A 16,589-nucleotide genomic window follows, 5' to 3' on the forward strand; every position below is an offset into this window, starting at 1 on the left:
AACATTTTTACAAAAAATATATATATTAAACATACAAATACAAAGAAAATATCTATAAGGTAACTAATTTTTAATGAAGTCAGTGATTTTATCTTTTAGGTCATTCTTGAACATTTTACTTATACAGGGGTCCAAATAATACATGCCAAGGCTAAGATTAAAATTACAACTGGAAGTAAGCTGTATAATAGTGGATTCTAAAAGATTTCATGAAGAGAAGTCTTTCGATCTGGCAGTCACTGAACTTTAAGTCCAATTTACCCCGTGATAGTTTTCACTTGAATGAATATAGCATTGGATGTTTGCCCAGTTCTGACAGAATACTCATGCTGCTTAACCCATACATGTAAATCATTGCTAGACTGGCTAATATAAAAAGAGGGGCAATCCACACATGGAATTTTATATATTATGTTATTGTTTTCCTTAGGGCTACTTTTTATTAATATCTTTTAGTGTGTTATTATAGGAAAAAAACAAAGTTGACATTAAAAGATTTTAACAATGATTTTATGTTTTTAAAACAACTAAAATAAGGCAAGGTAAGAATGTTCTTAGGGGTTTCTTTCTCCATGTTACACTGTAAAACTTTTTGTGGGCTTTATTATAACAAATATCTAGTATATATGAGGGATAACATATATCTGTCCATATTTTTCTTATGTATTCGATTTCTTGATCCAAGTACTGGGGACTGACAATGCGCAATGCTCTTAAAAACAAGGAAGAAAAAATGGATATTTTGATATTAAGGTGATGGCCTGAATAAAAATGGACTTAAATTAAATTGTTGGTTTTTTCCTATAAATACTGAATTTGCATTGAAATGGTTCTTTGTGTAATAAAACATCTAAGAAAGAGAGGCAATTGTCTTTTTCTAATTCTAAAGTAAACTTAATGGATGGTACCTGGTTATTCAAATTAGAGAGTAAATCATTTACATCAATACCAACAGGCAAAACAGCTAAAATATCGTCAACATATCTTTATCACTTTAAAGGAGTATAAATGATATTAGGTAAACATAGTTTTTCAAAGAATTCCCTATACAAGTTTGAGAGGAGTGGGGACAAAGGGTTGCCCATTGCCGTACCAAATTTTTGTTGGTAAAATTCACCATTGAATATAAACTTACAATCACAAATGCACAACCTAGTGAGTGAAATATGACTTCATGATGGATTAGCTCATTACCAAGATGCTCTAAAATAGAATCTATAGGGGCTTTAGTAAAAAGAGAACAAACATCAAAACTAACGAATCTATCAGTGGAGCAAAAAGCGATTTTGTTTAATTTATCAACTAAATCTACAGAATTATATATGTGAGAATCGGAGATAGTTCCAAGTAATGGGGACAAGAGCTTGGTAATATATTTCGAAAGCTTATATGATACTGAGCCCACAGTACTGATAATAGGCCGCATAGGATTATTTTCTTTGTGCGTTTTCAGTAATCCGTACAAGTAAGGTAACGAGGGAAATTTTACTGACAACTGACCTGTTAGTTCTTTATCTTTAAGGATTTTTGTCACTGTGCTATTGAAATTTTTTATGACTTGAGCAACGGGATTTTTTTTTTTTTTTTTTGTAAGTCGTATCATCATCCAATAGGGCTTCCATACGTGACATGTAGTCAACTTTATCTAAAATTACAATACTATTCGACTTATCAGCTTTTGTGATATGGATTGTATTGTCTTTTTTAAGAGCAGTCAAACTTTTCTTATAGCGAGCACGGAAATTACTTTCATGCGTAACATTGACAGCTCCATAAACAATACCTTTAATTATGTCAACTTGATTTTGAGGAAGATCATAATATTTTTCAAATATACATAGGGACGACGCAATTGTTAAAGCACAGGGTCTACTTGATATAAAGTAGGATAAACCATATCTGAGTGCACTCACAACATTTTCACTTGTTTGTTTACTTGATAAATTTATAATACAATCATTACGTGCACTATTAGTCCAGTCACTGCTATCAATAAGATTTTTTAGCTTTCTGTCGAGTTTCCTTGTTAGGGCATCTGTAATCCTACGAAGTTTTCCGTAAATTTAAGGAATTAGAAAAAGCTAGAAACCCATTCAGTCATTCTATCCCTGTTGACTGGAAAGACTCGATGCGACAAGAAATATTAAACCAAATCAACAGAGAGCAGCAGGCGAATCACAGAAATTAATCATATGATTAAATGATATGAAAAGAAAAGGTGTCGAGTTCACCGGGCACCAACTTCTGTCATAAAGGGAAAAGAAGGAAGAACGTTTATCGTGACACTGTAACATCTGTACAAACCGCTTTTCAACTTTTAACTGTTGTACACAAGTCTGGAGAGAAATAAAAAAAAACAAAAAACTGCAAGCCACAAAAAAAGCAGCATGTCTCACGTGTCGCAGACACGTTCGTAGAATAGGTTCGTGCAAAGACAAGTCTTCTGCATTCGTGCACGGAATGACGTAATTTTCGTCACAGGTGATACGTGTTCATAAGTCATTCTCTTTCAGATTGGAAAGTTCCTTAAGTTAATGGCTTTTAATAGTGAATTTCTCTCTATGGGCTAAAATATACTGAAAAATCTGGTACATATTATTGTTCAGCATAAGCACACAATATGAAACAGGCAAAAGTACTCATTACCTACTATCAGAAAGCTGCGAGAGGACAGAATGTTTATATGTGAAAGAACAGCAAATAGAAGTGAAACAGTGTAATATAAATTTGAAATAGATAAAAACCAACAATAGTGGAGTGGGTGGGAAGTATGAAAAAGACTATGGAGGTGGATGCTGTCCGGGGCTTTACTGTAGTGCGGTTTCTTTTTCGCTGAACCAAAATCTTCGTCATTTCTAAGAAAACATAATTCAGGCACATTCTTTACTAACATCACACGGTTAGGAACCTACATTCGATCTACAAATGTAAAAGTGTCTGGGCAAATGTAAGGGAACTTGAATAACATACTACAGAAACACGCGCTACTGTTAGGGATGCTCTCGATACTCAGCTTGGCAGTGTAGCGGCACAGCATTTTGATAGAGTATAAATATGAATAGTCACACGGAAACTTTGTTATAAATAAGCCCATTTTCACTAGGACCCTGTCAGGTTATCAACACCCATATCAAGTTTTTCACTAGAATACCAATGGTCAATCTTCACGGTTATTAATTTGGGGACAAATACTTTTCCAACATTTCTATTATTTCCTCCACAGGTCCGTTATATACTTGGAATCTTATACGGTTATCAATATTTGCCTTACTTACAGGGGAACTAATAGGTAGTTTTCATGTCCTTTTTATTATCAACAATCACACGGGAACCTTTAGGTTATCAACATGTCTGTTTTATCTGTTCACAATTACACAGGACACTTTAGGTTATGAACACAGATTCCAATCTTTTAATTGGACAGGGTCTCTAATAATCATTAGTTCTGCACAATTACGTGAGAGGTATATCCTGTTTCGGGTAATTAAATAAGTGAGAATGAAATTGACTGTATATTGATTTATTCATCTATTAGCAATAAAAGAAGTCTTTATTAAGCGCGACTCGGAAATTCCATTAATAAGACCGACGCGCGACCGCAGGGGAGAGAGAGAGAGAGAGAGAGAGAGAGAGAGAGAGAGAGAGAGAGAAGCAGAGCTTCAACCAAATTGGCATTTACAGGTGACCAGCAGGGGAGCAGCAGACCCGAAGGGGTCAAGCGAACTCTTCCTTACATTTTATTGCTCGCAACCTTTCGAGAAGAGGTCGCGGTTTAGGTGTCTGATCGCTCGGCAAAAGACCCTCTCTCTCTCTCTCTCTCTCTCTCTCTCTCTCTCTCTCTCTCTCTCTCTCTCTCTGGCTTTTTTGCTTCTTCGGTTCGTATTTCACGGAGCTCTTAGGAGAAGAAAGAGACAGAGAGGGTAGGGCAAGTGACAGAGAGAGAGAGAGAGAGAGAGAGAGAAAAGGCAAAGCGGTTCAAGATCGCTAGTATCTTGCGTTGGATTTTTTTTTCTTCGACAGTCTGTGCTGTTGGTCTATTTGCTACGTAGCGTGAATCATTTCTCTCTCTCTCTCTCTCTCTCACAAATATATGTATGAATATATATACAGTATGTATATATATATATATATAATATATATATATATATAATATATATATATATATATATATATATATATATATATATATATATATATATATATATATATATATATATATATATATATATATATATATATATATATATATATATATATTATATATATATATACACACACACAGGATTTTGCCACTGATTTAGTACACGATATTTTATATATTTTTACACGTTAAATTCACATACAGTAAATTTTTCTAAATCACCATACTTTGGGATTTTGGTAATAACTTACACCCAAACGGAATTACCGAAATTCTAATTCATGCCTTTCAGTTTGCATCTTGAAGACAGCGACATTATTTGCTAGGCCAACATGAAAGATAAGAATTTATTTTGAATCATATTATATATATATATATATATATATATATATATATATATATATATATATATATATATATATATATATATATATATGATGCACCCAGTACTTAAATCTACTATTGCACTACTAATTAAAAATCAAACTTTTTTTTAGATCCCAATGAGATTTCGCAACAGATGATACTAAAATCAACTATATTTGACGCCTGCCTTCATTACCTGTCTTGATTTAATTGGAGAACGTGTAATTTACATTATCCAAAGTTCACGCAGCAGATAAACGGCAACTGATTGGAGATCAATATTAAGCGATTGCCTGACTCAAAACAAAATTTATACCACAGTCTAATATAACATGAAGCATCATGTCTTTATAAATAAACTCATATTTCATATCTTTAAATTATTAGTACGCTTACCTACTTATTGAAGTGAACTTTTTTATGCTCTTATAAATAAGGGCGTTGATACTTAAATCCGTTTTTATTTAAGCATTCTATATAAAGAGAGAGAATAAGCATATTCTCCACATTTTACAGAGGTCAGGTCAGTAAAGGTCATACAGTCGTGTAACCATAAATTAAAGAGTCCAAAGTGACCTGGAACGCTGTTGGTGGGGAGATCCTTTGGTCTTGAAACCCAAGACATTTTACCCTGAGACAGAATGAGAAGGGTTTCTGAGTTGCTGCACTGTCGCTGGTCTTGGCTGAAGATAAACAGTCTGTATTAACTAATATTACCAGCTTCGCCCTTAATATCAGAGAGAGAGAGAGAGAGAGAGAGAGAGAGAGAGAGAGAGAGGATTTACAATGGACAGTACTCGTGTCACTGCCTCCACTGCCTGTGTGTGTATGAGAGAGAGAGAGAGAGAGAGAGAGAGAGAGAGAGAGAGAGAGACAGACAGACAGACAGACAGAAGGAGAGAGAGAGACAGAGAGCCTATAAAGGTTTGGTTTCTTAAGCTTGAGATCAGAAGCCAACGATGTATTTTGGCAAAATTAAACAAGAACAAAAACAGTTGGATGGTGGCGGTTGCGTTAGTGAGGGTCTTAACTCTCCAGAGGGAAGTCAGAAGCAGAAGGAAAATCTCCTAGCTAGGTAGTGGAGGAAAATTCAGTAAACGGAAGCAGAAGGAAAATCTCCCAGCTAGGTAGTGGAGGAAAATTCAGTAAACGGAAGCAGAAGGAAAATCTCCTAGCTAGGTAGTGGAGGAAAATTCAGTAAACGGAAGCAGAAGGAAAATCTCCTAGCTAGGTAGCAGAGGAAAATTCAGTAAACGGAAGCAGAAGGAAAATCTCCCAGCTAGGTAGTGGAGGAAAATTGGAAGGAAAATTCTAGGTAGTGGGAAAATTCAGTAAACGGAAGAAGGAAAATCTCCCAGCTAGGTAGTGGAGGAAAATTCAGTAAACGGAAGCAGAAGGAAAAAGCTAGGTAGTGGAGGAAAATTCAGTAAACGGAATAGGAAGCAGAAGGAAAATCTCAGCTAGCTAGGTAGTGGAGGAGAAATTCCAAACGGAACAAGAGGAAAATCTCCCAATAGGTAGTGGAGGAAAATTCAGTAAACGAAACAGAAGGAAAATCTCCCAGCTAGGTAGCAGAGGAAAATTCAGTAAACGGAAGCAGAAGGAAAATCTCCCAGCTAGGTACTGGAGGAAAATTCAGTAAACGGAAGCAGAAGGAAAATCTCCCAGCTGGAGGAAAGGTAGCAGAGGAAAATTCTAGGTAGTGGAGAAAACAGGAAGCAGAAGGAAAATCTCCCAGCTAGGTAGTGGAGGAAAATTCAGTAAATGGAAGCAGAAGGAAAATCTCCTAGCTAGGTAGTGGAGGAAAATTCAGTAAATGGAAGCAGAAGGAAAATCTCCCAGCTAGGTAGTGGAGGAAAATTCAGTAAACGGAAGCAGCTCCCAGCTAGGTAGTAGTGCAGATCAAAATTCAGCTAGGTAGTGGAGGAAAATTCAGTAAACGGAAGCAGAAGGAAAATCTCCCAGCTAGGTAGTGGAGGAAAATTCAGTAAATGGAAGCAGAAGGAAAATCTCCTAGCTAGGTAGTGGAGGAAAAAATCTCCCAGCTAGGTAGTGGAGGAAAATTCAGTAAGCAGAAGGAAAATCTCCCAGCTAGGTAGGTAGTGGAAGGGGTAGTGGAGGAAAATTCAGTAAACGGAAACAGAAGGAAAATCTCCCAGCTAGGTAGTGGAGGAAAATTCAGTAAAAAGAAGCAGAAGGAAAATCTCCCAGCTAGGTAGTGGAGGAAAATTCAGTAAACGGAAGCAGAAGGAAAATCTCCCAGCTAGGTAGTGGAGGAAAATTCAGTAAACGGAAGCAGAAGGAAAATCTCCTAGCTAGGTAGTGGAGGAAAATTCAGTAAACGGAAGCAGAAGGAAAATCTCCTAGCTAGGTAGTGGAGGAAAATTCAGTCAGAAGGAAAATCTCCTAGCTAGGTAGTGGAGGAAAATTCAGTAAACAGAAAAAGGAAAAAGCTAGGTAGTGGAGGAAAATTCAGTAAACGGAAGCAGAAGGAAAATCCTAGCTAGGTAGTGGAGGAAAATTCAGTAAACGGAAGCAGAAGGAAAATCTCCCTAGCTAGGTAGTGGAGGTCAGTAAACGGAAGCAGAAGGAAAAGTGGAGTGGAAAATTCAGTAAACGGAAGCAGAAGGAAAATCTCCCAGCTAGGTAGTGGAGGAAATTCAGTAAACAGCAGAAGGAAAAAACAGAAGCGGAAGCAGAAGGAAAATCTCCCAGCTAGTGGAGAAAATTCAGTAAACGGAAGCAGAAGGTAGTGGAGTAAACGGAAGGAAGGAAAATTCAGTAAACGGAAGCAGAAGGAAAATCTTCTAGCTAGGTAGTGGAGGAAAATTCAGTAAACGGAAGCAGAAGGAAAATCTCCCAGCTAGGTAGTGGAGGAAAATTCAGTAAATGGAAGCAGAAGGAAAATCTCCTAGCTAGGTAGCAGAGGAAAATTCAGTAAACGGAACAGGAAGGAAAATCTCCCAGCTAGGTAGTGAGGAAAATTCAGTAAACGGAACAGAAGGAAAATCTCCTAGCTAGGTAGTGGAGGAAAATTCCCAGCAGAAGGGTAGTGGTAGGAAAATTCAGTAAACGGAAGCAGAAGGAAAATCTCCCAGCTAGGTAGCAGAGGAAAATTCAGTAAACGGAAGCAGAAGGAAAATCTCCCAGCTAGGTAGCAGAGGAAAATTCAGTGAACGTGGAAGCAGAAGGAAAAAGGTAGTGGAGGGAAGAAACAGAAGGAAAATCTCCCAGCTAGGTAGTGGAGGAAAATTCAGTAAAACAGAAGCAAAGGAAAATCTCCCAGCTAGGTAGTGGAGGAAAATTCAGTAAATGGAGAAGGAAAATCTCCCAGCTAGGTAGTGGAGGAAAATTCAGTAAACGGAAGCAGAAGGAAAATCTCCCAGCTAGGTAGTGGAGGAAAATTCAGTAAATGGAAGCAGAAGGAAAATCTCCTAGCTAGGTAGTGGATCAAAATTCAGTAAACGGAAGCAGAAGGAAAATCTCCCAGCTAGGTAGTGGAGGAAAATTCAGTAAATGGAAGCAGAAGGAAAATCTCCCAGCTAGGTAGTGGAGGAAAATTCAGTAAAAAGAAGCAGAAGGAAAATCTCCCAGCTAGGTAGTGGAGGAAAATTCAGTAAACGGAAACAGAAGGAAAATCTCCTAGCTAGGTAGTGGAGGAAAATTCAGTAAAATTGGAAGCTAGGAAGGAAAATCTAAACGGAAACAGAAGCTAGTTTAGTGGAGGAAAATTCAGTAGGAAAATTCGGAAGCAGAAGGAAAATCTCCCAGCTAGGTAGTGGAGGAAAATTCAGTAAACGGAAACAGAAGGAAAATCTCCTAGCTAGGTAGTGGAGGAAAATTCAGTAAACAGAAGCAGAAGGAAAATCTCCCAGCTAGGTAGTGGACAGAAAATTAGCAGTAAACGGAAGCAGAAGGAAAATCTCCTAGCTAGGTAGTGGAGGAAAATTCAGTAAACGGAAGCAGAAGGAAAATCTCCTAGCTAGGTAGTGGAGGAAAATTGGAAGGAAGGAAAATTCTAGGTAGTGGAGGAAAAAAGTAAACGGAAGCAGAAGGAAAATCTCCTTGCTAGGTAGTGGAGCTAGGTAGTGGAGTGGAGGAAAATTCAGTAAACAGAAGCAGAAGGAAAATCTCCTAGCTAGGTAGTGGAGGAAAATTCAGTAAAAAGTGGAGAAGCAGAAGGAAAATCTCCCAGCTAGGTAGTGGAGGAAAATTCAGTAAACGGAAGCAGAAGGAAAATCTCCTAGCTAGGTAGTGGAGGAAAATTCAGTAAACGGAAGCAGAAGGAAAATCTCCTAGCTAGGTAGTGGAGGAAAATTCAGTAAACAGAAGAAAATCTCCCAGCTAGGTAGTGGAGGAAAATTCAGTAAACAGAAGCAGAAGGAAAATCTCCCAGCTAGGTAGTGGAGGAAAATTCAGTAAACAGAAGCAGAAGGAAAATCTCCCAGCTAGGTAGTGGAGGGAAAATTCAGTAAACGGAAGCAGAAGGAAAATCTCCCAGCAGAAGGAGGAAAATCTCCTAGCTAGGTAGTGGAGGAAAATTCAGTAAACGGAAGCAGAAGGAAAATCTCCTAGTGGAGGAAAATTCAGTAAACGGAAGCAGAAGGAAAATCTCCCAGCTAGGTAGTGGAGGAAAATTTAACGGAAGCAGAAGGAAAATCTCCCAGCTAGGTAGTGGAGGAGGAAAAACGGAAGCAGAAGGAAAATCTCAGCTAGGTAGCAGAGGAAAATTCAGTAAACGGAAGCAGAAGGAAAATCTCCCAGCTAGGTAGTGGAGGAAAATTCAGTAAAACAGAAGGCAGAGGAAAATCTAGGTAGCAGAAAAAACGGAAGCAGAAAGGAAAATCTCCCAGCTAGGTAGTGGAGAAAATCTCAGCCTAGGTAGTGGAGGAAAATTCCAGTAGTGGAGAAAATTCAGAAGGAAAATTCAGCTAGGTATTGGAGGAAAAACGGAAGCAGAAGGAAAATCTCCCAGCTAGGTAGTGGAGGAAAATTCAGTAAATGGAAGGAAAAAGCAGAAGGAAAATCTCCTAGCTAGGTAGTGGAGTAAGCGGAAGCAGAAGGAAAATCTCTAGTAAATTCAGTAAGCAGAAGGAAAATCTCCCAGCTAGGTAGTGGAGGAAAATTCAGTAAACGGAAGCAGAAGGAAAATCTCCCAGCTAGGTAGTGGAGGAAAATTCAGTAAACGGAAGCAGAAGGAAAATCTCCCAGCTAGGTAGTGGAGGAAAATTCAGTAAACGGAAGCAGAAGGAAAATCTCCCAGCTAGGTAGTGGAGGAAAATTCAGTAAACGGAAGCAGAAGGAAAATCTCCCAGCTAGGTAGTGGAGGAAAATTCAGTAAACGGAAGCAGAAGGAAAATCTCCCAGCTAGGTAGTGGAGGAAAATTCAGTAAGGAAGCAGGAAAATCTCCCAGCTAGGTAGTGGAGGAAAATTCGGAAGCAGAAGGAAAATCTCCCAGCTAGGTAGTGGAGGAGGAAAATTCAGTAAATGGAAGCAGAAGGAAAATCTCCCAGCTAGGTAGTGGAGGAAAATTCAGTAAATGGAAGCAGAAGGAAAATCTCCCTAGCTAGGTAGTGGAGGAAAATTCAGTAAATGGGAAGCAGAGGAATTCAGAAGGAAAATCTCCCAGCTAGGTAGGAAAATTCAGTAAGGAAAATCTCCCAGCTAGGTAGTGGAGGAAAATTCAGAAGGAAAAGGAAAATCTCCCAGCTAGGTAGTGGAGGAAAATTCAGTAAATGGAAGCAGAAGGAAAAAGGAAAATTCAGTAAACAGAAGCAGAAGGAAAATCTCCCAGCTAGGTAGTGGATCAAAAAATTGCGGAAGCAGAAGGAAAATCTCAGCTAGGTAGTGGAGGAAAATTCAGTAAATGGAAGCAGAAGGAAAATCTCCCAGCTAGGTAGTGGAGGAAAATTCAGTAAACAGAAAGAAGGAAAATCTCCCAGCTAGGTAGTGGAGGAAAATTCAGTAAGGAAGCAGAAAAATCTCCCAGCTAGGTAGTGGAGGAAAATTCAGTAAACGGAAGCAGAAGGAAAATCTCTCCTAGCTAGGTAGTGGAAAATTCAGTAATTCGGAAGCAGAAGGAAAATCTCCCAGCTAGGTAGTGGAGGAAAATTCAGTGGAAGCAGAAGGAAAATCTCCTAGCTAGGTAGTGGAGGAAAATTCAGTAAACAGAAGCAGAAGGAAAATCTCCTAGCTAGGTAGTGGAGGAAAATTCAGTAAACAGAAGCAGAAGGAAAATCTCCTAGCTAGGTAGTGGAGAAAATTCAGTAAACGGAAGCAGAAGGAAAATCTCCCAGCTAGGTAGTGGAGGAAAATTCTAGGTAGCTGGTAGTGGAGGAAAATTCAGTAAACGGAAACAGAAGGAAAATCTCCTAGCTAGGTAGTGGAGGAAAATTCAGTAAACAGAAGCAGAAGGAAAATCTCCCAGCTAGGTAGTGGAGGAAAATTCAAACGGAAGCAGAAGGAAAAACTAGGAAGCAGAAGGAAAATCTCTAGCTAGGTAGTGGAGGAAAATTCTAGGAAAAGTGGAGGAAAATTCCAGAAGGAAAAGCTAGGTAGTGGAGGAAAATTCAGTAAAAGAAGCAGAAGGAAAATCTCCCAGCTAGGTAGTGGAGGAAAATTCAGTAAACAGAAGCAGAAGGAAAATCTCCCAGCTAGGTAGTGGAGGAAAATTCAGTAAAAACAGAAGGAAAATCTCAAGCTAGGTAGTGGAGGAAAATTCAGTAAACGGAAGCAGAAGGAAAATCTCTAGCTAGGTAGTGGAGGAAAATTCAGTAAACACAAGCAGAAGGAAAATCTAGCTAGGTAGTGGAGGAAAATTCAGTAAACGGAAGCAGAAGGAAAATCTCCTAGCTAGGTAGTGGAGGTGAAGCAGAAGGAAAATCTCCCAGCTAGGTAGTGGAGGAAAATTCAGTAAACGGAAGCAGAAGGAAAATCTCTAGCTAGGTAGCTGGAGGAAAATTCAGTAGTGGAAGCAGAAAAATCTCAGCTAAGTGGAGGAAAATTCAAGCAGAAGGAAAATCTCCCAGCTAGGCAGTGGAGGAAAATTCAGTAAAAGGAAGCAGAAGGAAAATCTCCCAGCTAGGTAGTGGAGGAAAATTCAGTGGAGGAAGGAAAATCTCCCAGCTAGGTAGTGGAGGAAAATTCAGTAAGCAGAAGCAGAAGGAAAATCTCCCAGCTAGGTAGTGGAGGAAAATTCAGTAAACGGAAGCAGAAGGAAAATCTCCCAGCTAGGTAGTGGAGGAAAATTCAGTAAACGGAAGCAGAAGGAAAATTTCCCAGCTAGGTAGTGGAGGAAAATTCAGTAAACAGAAACACAAGGAAAATCTCCCAGCTAGGTAGTGGAGGAAAATTCAGTAAAAAGAAGCAGAAGGAAAATCTCCCAGCTAAGTGGAGGAAAATTCAGTAAACGGAAGCAGAAGGAAAATCTCCCAGCTAGGGAAAATTAGTGGAGGAAAATCCCAGCTCAGTGGAGGAAAATTCAGTAAACAGAAGCAGAAGGGAAAATCTCCCAGCTAGGTAGTGGAGGAAAATTCAGTAAACAAGGAAAATCTCCCAGCTAGGTAGTGGAGGAAAATTCAGTAAACAGAAACACAAGGAAAATCTCCAAGCTAGGTAGTGGAGAAAATTCAGAGGAGGAAATTCAGTAAATTTTGGAAGCTAGGTAGGAAGCAAAGGAAAGTCTCCTAGCTAGGTAGTGGAGGAAAATTCAGTAAACAGAAGTAAAATGAAAATCTCCAAGCTAAGTAGTGGGAGAAAATTCAGAAACAGAGAAGGAGAATCCTCAAGCTAAGTAGTGGAGGAAAATTCAGTAAACTGAAGGAGAAGGAAAATCCCAAAGCTAGGTAGTGGAGGAAAATTCAGTAAAGAGAAGTAAAAGGAAAATACAGAAGCTGAGTAGTGGAGAAAAATTCAGTAAACAGAAGCAGAAGGAAAATCTAGCTAGGCAGCAGAGGAAAATCCAATAAACAGAATCAGAAGAAAAATCCCCAAGTTAGGTAGTGGAGGAAAATTCAATAAACAGAAGACGAAGGAAAATCACCATGCTAAATAGTAGAGGAAAATTCAGTAACAGAAGCAGAAGTAAAGTCCTCAAGCCAGGTTGTGGATGAAAATTCAGTAAATGTAAGCAGAAGGAAAATTCCCCAGCTGGGCAGTGGAGGAAAATTCAGCAAAAAGAACCAGAAGGAAACTCCCTTATCTAGGTAGTGGAGGAAAATGCAGTAAACAGAAGAAGAAGGAAAATCCCCTAGCCAGGTATGGAGGAAAAATCAGTAAACAGGAGCAGAAGGAAAAGAGGAAAATTCACTAAACAGACGCAAAAGGAAACTCCCTAAGCTAGGTAGTGGAGGAAAATTCGATAAGCAGAAGCCAAAGGAAAATCCACAAGCTAGGTCTTGGAGGAAAATTCAGTAAACAGAAGCAGAAGGAGACTCCACAGCTAGGGCATGGAGGAAAATGCAGTAAACAGAAACAGAAGGAAACTCACATACCTAGGTTGTTGACGAAAATTCAGTAAACAGAAGCAGAAGTAAAACTCTCAAGCTAGGCCGAGGAGGAAAATTCAGTAAACAGAATCAGAAGGAAAATCCCCCAGCTAAATAGTGGAGGAAAATTCAGTAGATACAATCAGAAGGAAAATCGTCAAGTTAGGTTAGGAAGCGGAGGAAATTCAATAACCAGAAGCAGAAAGAAATTCCCCTAGCTAGGTAGAGGAAAATTCAATAAACAGAAGACGAAGGAAAACCCCATAGTTAGGTAGCTGAGGAAAATTCATTATGCAAAATACAATGAAAATCCCATAGCTAGGTACTGGAGTAAAATTCAGTAAACAAAAGCAGAAGAAAAATCCTCAAGCCAGGTTGTGCATGAAAATTCAGAAAATATAGGCAGAGGGAAAATCCGTAAGCTCAGTAGTGGAGGAAATTTCTGTAAACAGGAAAAGAAAGAAAATCCCCTAGCTAAGTAGAGAGGAAAATTCAGCAAACAGAAGAAAGGAAATCCCCTAGCTAGGTAGTGGAAGAAAATTTACTAAAGAGAAGGAAAATCCCCTAGTTAGGTAGTGGAGGAAAATTCAGAAAACAGAAGCTCTTTTGGGAGGAAAATTCAGTAAACAGGAGCAGAAGGCAAATCCCCTAGCTAGGTAGTGAAGGAAAATTCAGTAAACAGAAGCAGAAGGTAAATACCCTAGAAAGGTAGGGAGGAAAAATCAGTAAACATGAGCAAAAGGAAAATCCTCAAACTAAATAGTGGAGGAAAACTCAGTAAACAGAAGCAGAAGGAAACTCTCCAAGTTAGCTGGTGGAGGAAAATTCAGTATACAGAACCAGGAGGAAAATCAGCTAGCTAGGTAGTGAGGAAAATTCAATAAACAGAAGCAGAAGGAAACTCCTCACGCAAGGTTGTGAAGGAAAATTCAGTAAACAGAAGTAGAAGGGAAATCTCCAAGCTAGGTAAGGAGGAAAATTCAGAAGCAGAAGAAAACTCCTCAACCTAGGAATTGGAGGAACATTCAGTAAACAGAAGCAGGAGGGAAAAACCCCAAGCTAGAAAGTGGAGGAAAATTGAGTTCACAGAAGCATAAGTAAACTTTCCCCAAAGTAGGTCCTGGAGGAAAATTCAGTAAACAGAAGCAGAAGGAAACTCTCCAAGCTAGGTAGTGGAGGAAAATTCAGTAACCAGAATCAGAAGGAAACTCCCTAAGCTAGGAAGTGGAGGAAAATTTAGTACACAGAAGTAGAAGACAACTCGCCAAGCTAGGTCGTGGAGGAAAATTTTGTACACAGATGCAGAAGGAAACTCTGCAAGCTAGGCAATAGAGGAAAATTCAGTATACGGAAGCAGAAGGCAACTCCCCAAATTGGTCGTAAAGGAAAATTCAGTATACAGAAACAGAGGGAAACTCCCCAACCTGGGTAGTGGAAGAAAATTCAGTATAAGAGAAGCAGAAGAAAACTGCCCAACCTAGGTTGTGGAGGAAAATTCAATAAACAGAAACAGAACAAAATTCCCCAAACTTGGTAGTGGAGGAAAATTCAGTATACAGAAGCAGAAGGAAACTCCGCAACCTAGGTCGTGGAGGAAAATTTTGTACACATGCAGAAGGAAACTCCGCAAGCTAGGCAATAGAGGAAAATCCAGTATACGGAAGCAGAAGGTAACTCTTTAAGTTGGTCGTGAGGAAAAATTCAGTATACAGAAACAGAGGGAAACTCCCCAACCTAGGTAGCGGAAGAAAATTCAGTATAAGAGAAGCAGAAGAAACCTCCCCAACCTAGGTCGTGGAGGAAAATTCAATAAATAGACAAAGAAGGAAACTCCACAACCTAGGTTGTGGAGGAAAATTCAATAAACAGAGGTAGAACGAAATCCCCCAAACTTGGTAGTGGAGGAAAATTCAATAAACAGAAGCACATGGAAACTCCCCAATCTAGGTCATGGAGGAAAATTCAGTAAACAGAAGCAGAAGGAAACTCCTGAAGCTAGGTAGTGGGGGAAAATTCAATAATCAGAAGTAGAACGAAATCCCCCAAACTTGGTAGTGGAGGAAAATTAAGTATACAGAAGCAGAAGGAAACTCCCCAAGTTAGTGCATGGAGGAAAATTCAGTAAACAGAATTTGAAGGAAACTTCCCAAGCTAGGTCGTGGAGGAAAATTCGATACAACGAAGTGGAAGAAAACTCCCCAATCTAGGCCGTGGAGGAAAACTGAATAAACAGAAGCAGAAGGAAACTCCCCAAGTTAGGTCGTAGAGGAAAATTCAGTAAATATTAAAAGAAGGAAACTGCTCAACCTAGTCATGGAGGAAAATTCAGTAAACAGAAGTAGAATTAAACTCCCCTAACTAAGTCGTGGAGGAAAGTTCAGTAAATATAAGCAGAAGGAAACTCCCCAACATAGGTACTGGAGGAAAATTCAGTGTACAGAAGCAGAAGGAAACTTTCCAAGCTAAGTCGTGGGGAAACTCAATAAAAAGAACCAGAAGGAAACTCCCCAAAGCTAGGTAGTTGAGAAAATTCTATAAACAGAAGCAGAAGGAAACTCCCCACAATAAGTAGTGGAGGAAAATTTAATAAACAGAAGCAGAAGGAAACTCCCCAAAGCTTGGTCGTGGAGGAAAATTCGATAAACAGAAGCAGAAAGAAACTCCCCAAGCTAGGTCGTGGAGGAAAATTGACTACACAGAGGGAGAAGGAAACCCGCCAAGCTAGGTAGTGGCAGAAAATTCAATAAACTAAAGCAGAAGGAAACTTCTAAAGCCAGGTTTTGGAGGAAAATCCAGTAAACAGATGCAGGAGGAAACTTCCCAAGCTAGTTGGTGGAGGAAAATTCAGTATACAGAAACAGAAGGAAACTCTCCAAGCTAGGTAGTGGAGGAAAATTTAATGAAACTCCTCAAGATAGGTTGTGGAGAAAATTCAGTAAACAGAAGCACAAGGAAAGCTAGGTAGTGGAGGAAAATTCAATAAACAGAAGCACAGGAAAACTCCCTAAGCTAGGCAATGGAGGAAAATTCAGTAAACAAGCACAAGGAAACTCCCTGAGCCAGGTCGCGAAGGAAAATTCAGTAAGCAGAAGCAGAGGGAAACTCCCCAGGCTGGGTCGCTGAGGAAAATTGAATAAACATAAGCAGAAAGAAACTAACAAAGCTAGGTCGTGGTGGAAAATTCAGTAACCAAAAGCAGAAGGAAACTCCCTAAGCTAGGTAGTGGAGGAAAATTCAGTATACAGAATTAGAAGGAAATTCCCCAAGCTAGATTGTGGAGGAAAATTCAGTAAACAGAAGCACAAGGAAACTCCCTAAGCTAGGTATGGGAGGAAAATTCAGTAAACGGAGCACAAGGAAACTCCCTAAGCTAGGTATAGGGGGATAATTCAGTAAACAGAAGCAGAAGGAAACTCCCTAAGCTTGGTAGTGGAGGAAAATTCAGTAAACAGCAGGAAACTCCTCAAGCTAGGTCATGGATGAAATTTCAATAAACAGAAACAGAAGGAAATTCCCCAAGCTAGGTCATGGAGGAAAATTCAGTAAACAGAAGCAGAAGGAAACTCCCTAAGCTTGGTAGTGGAGGAAAATTCAG

This window comes from Macrobrachium rosenbergii, chromosome 13, assembly GCF_040412425.1.
Source record: "Macrobrachium rosenbergii isolate ZJJX-2024 chromosome 13, ASM4041242v1, whole genome shotgun sequence".
Lineage (NCBI taxonomy): Eukaryota > Metazoa > Arthropoda > Malacostraca > Decapoda > Palaemonidae > Macrobrachium > Macrobrachium rosenbergii.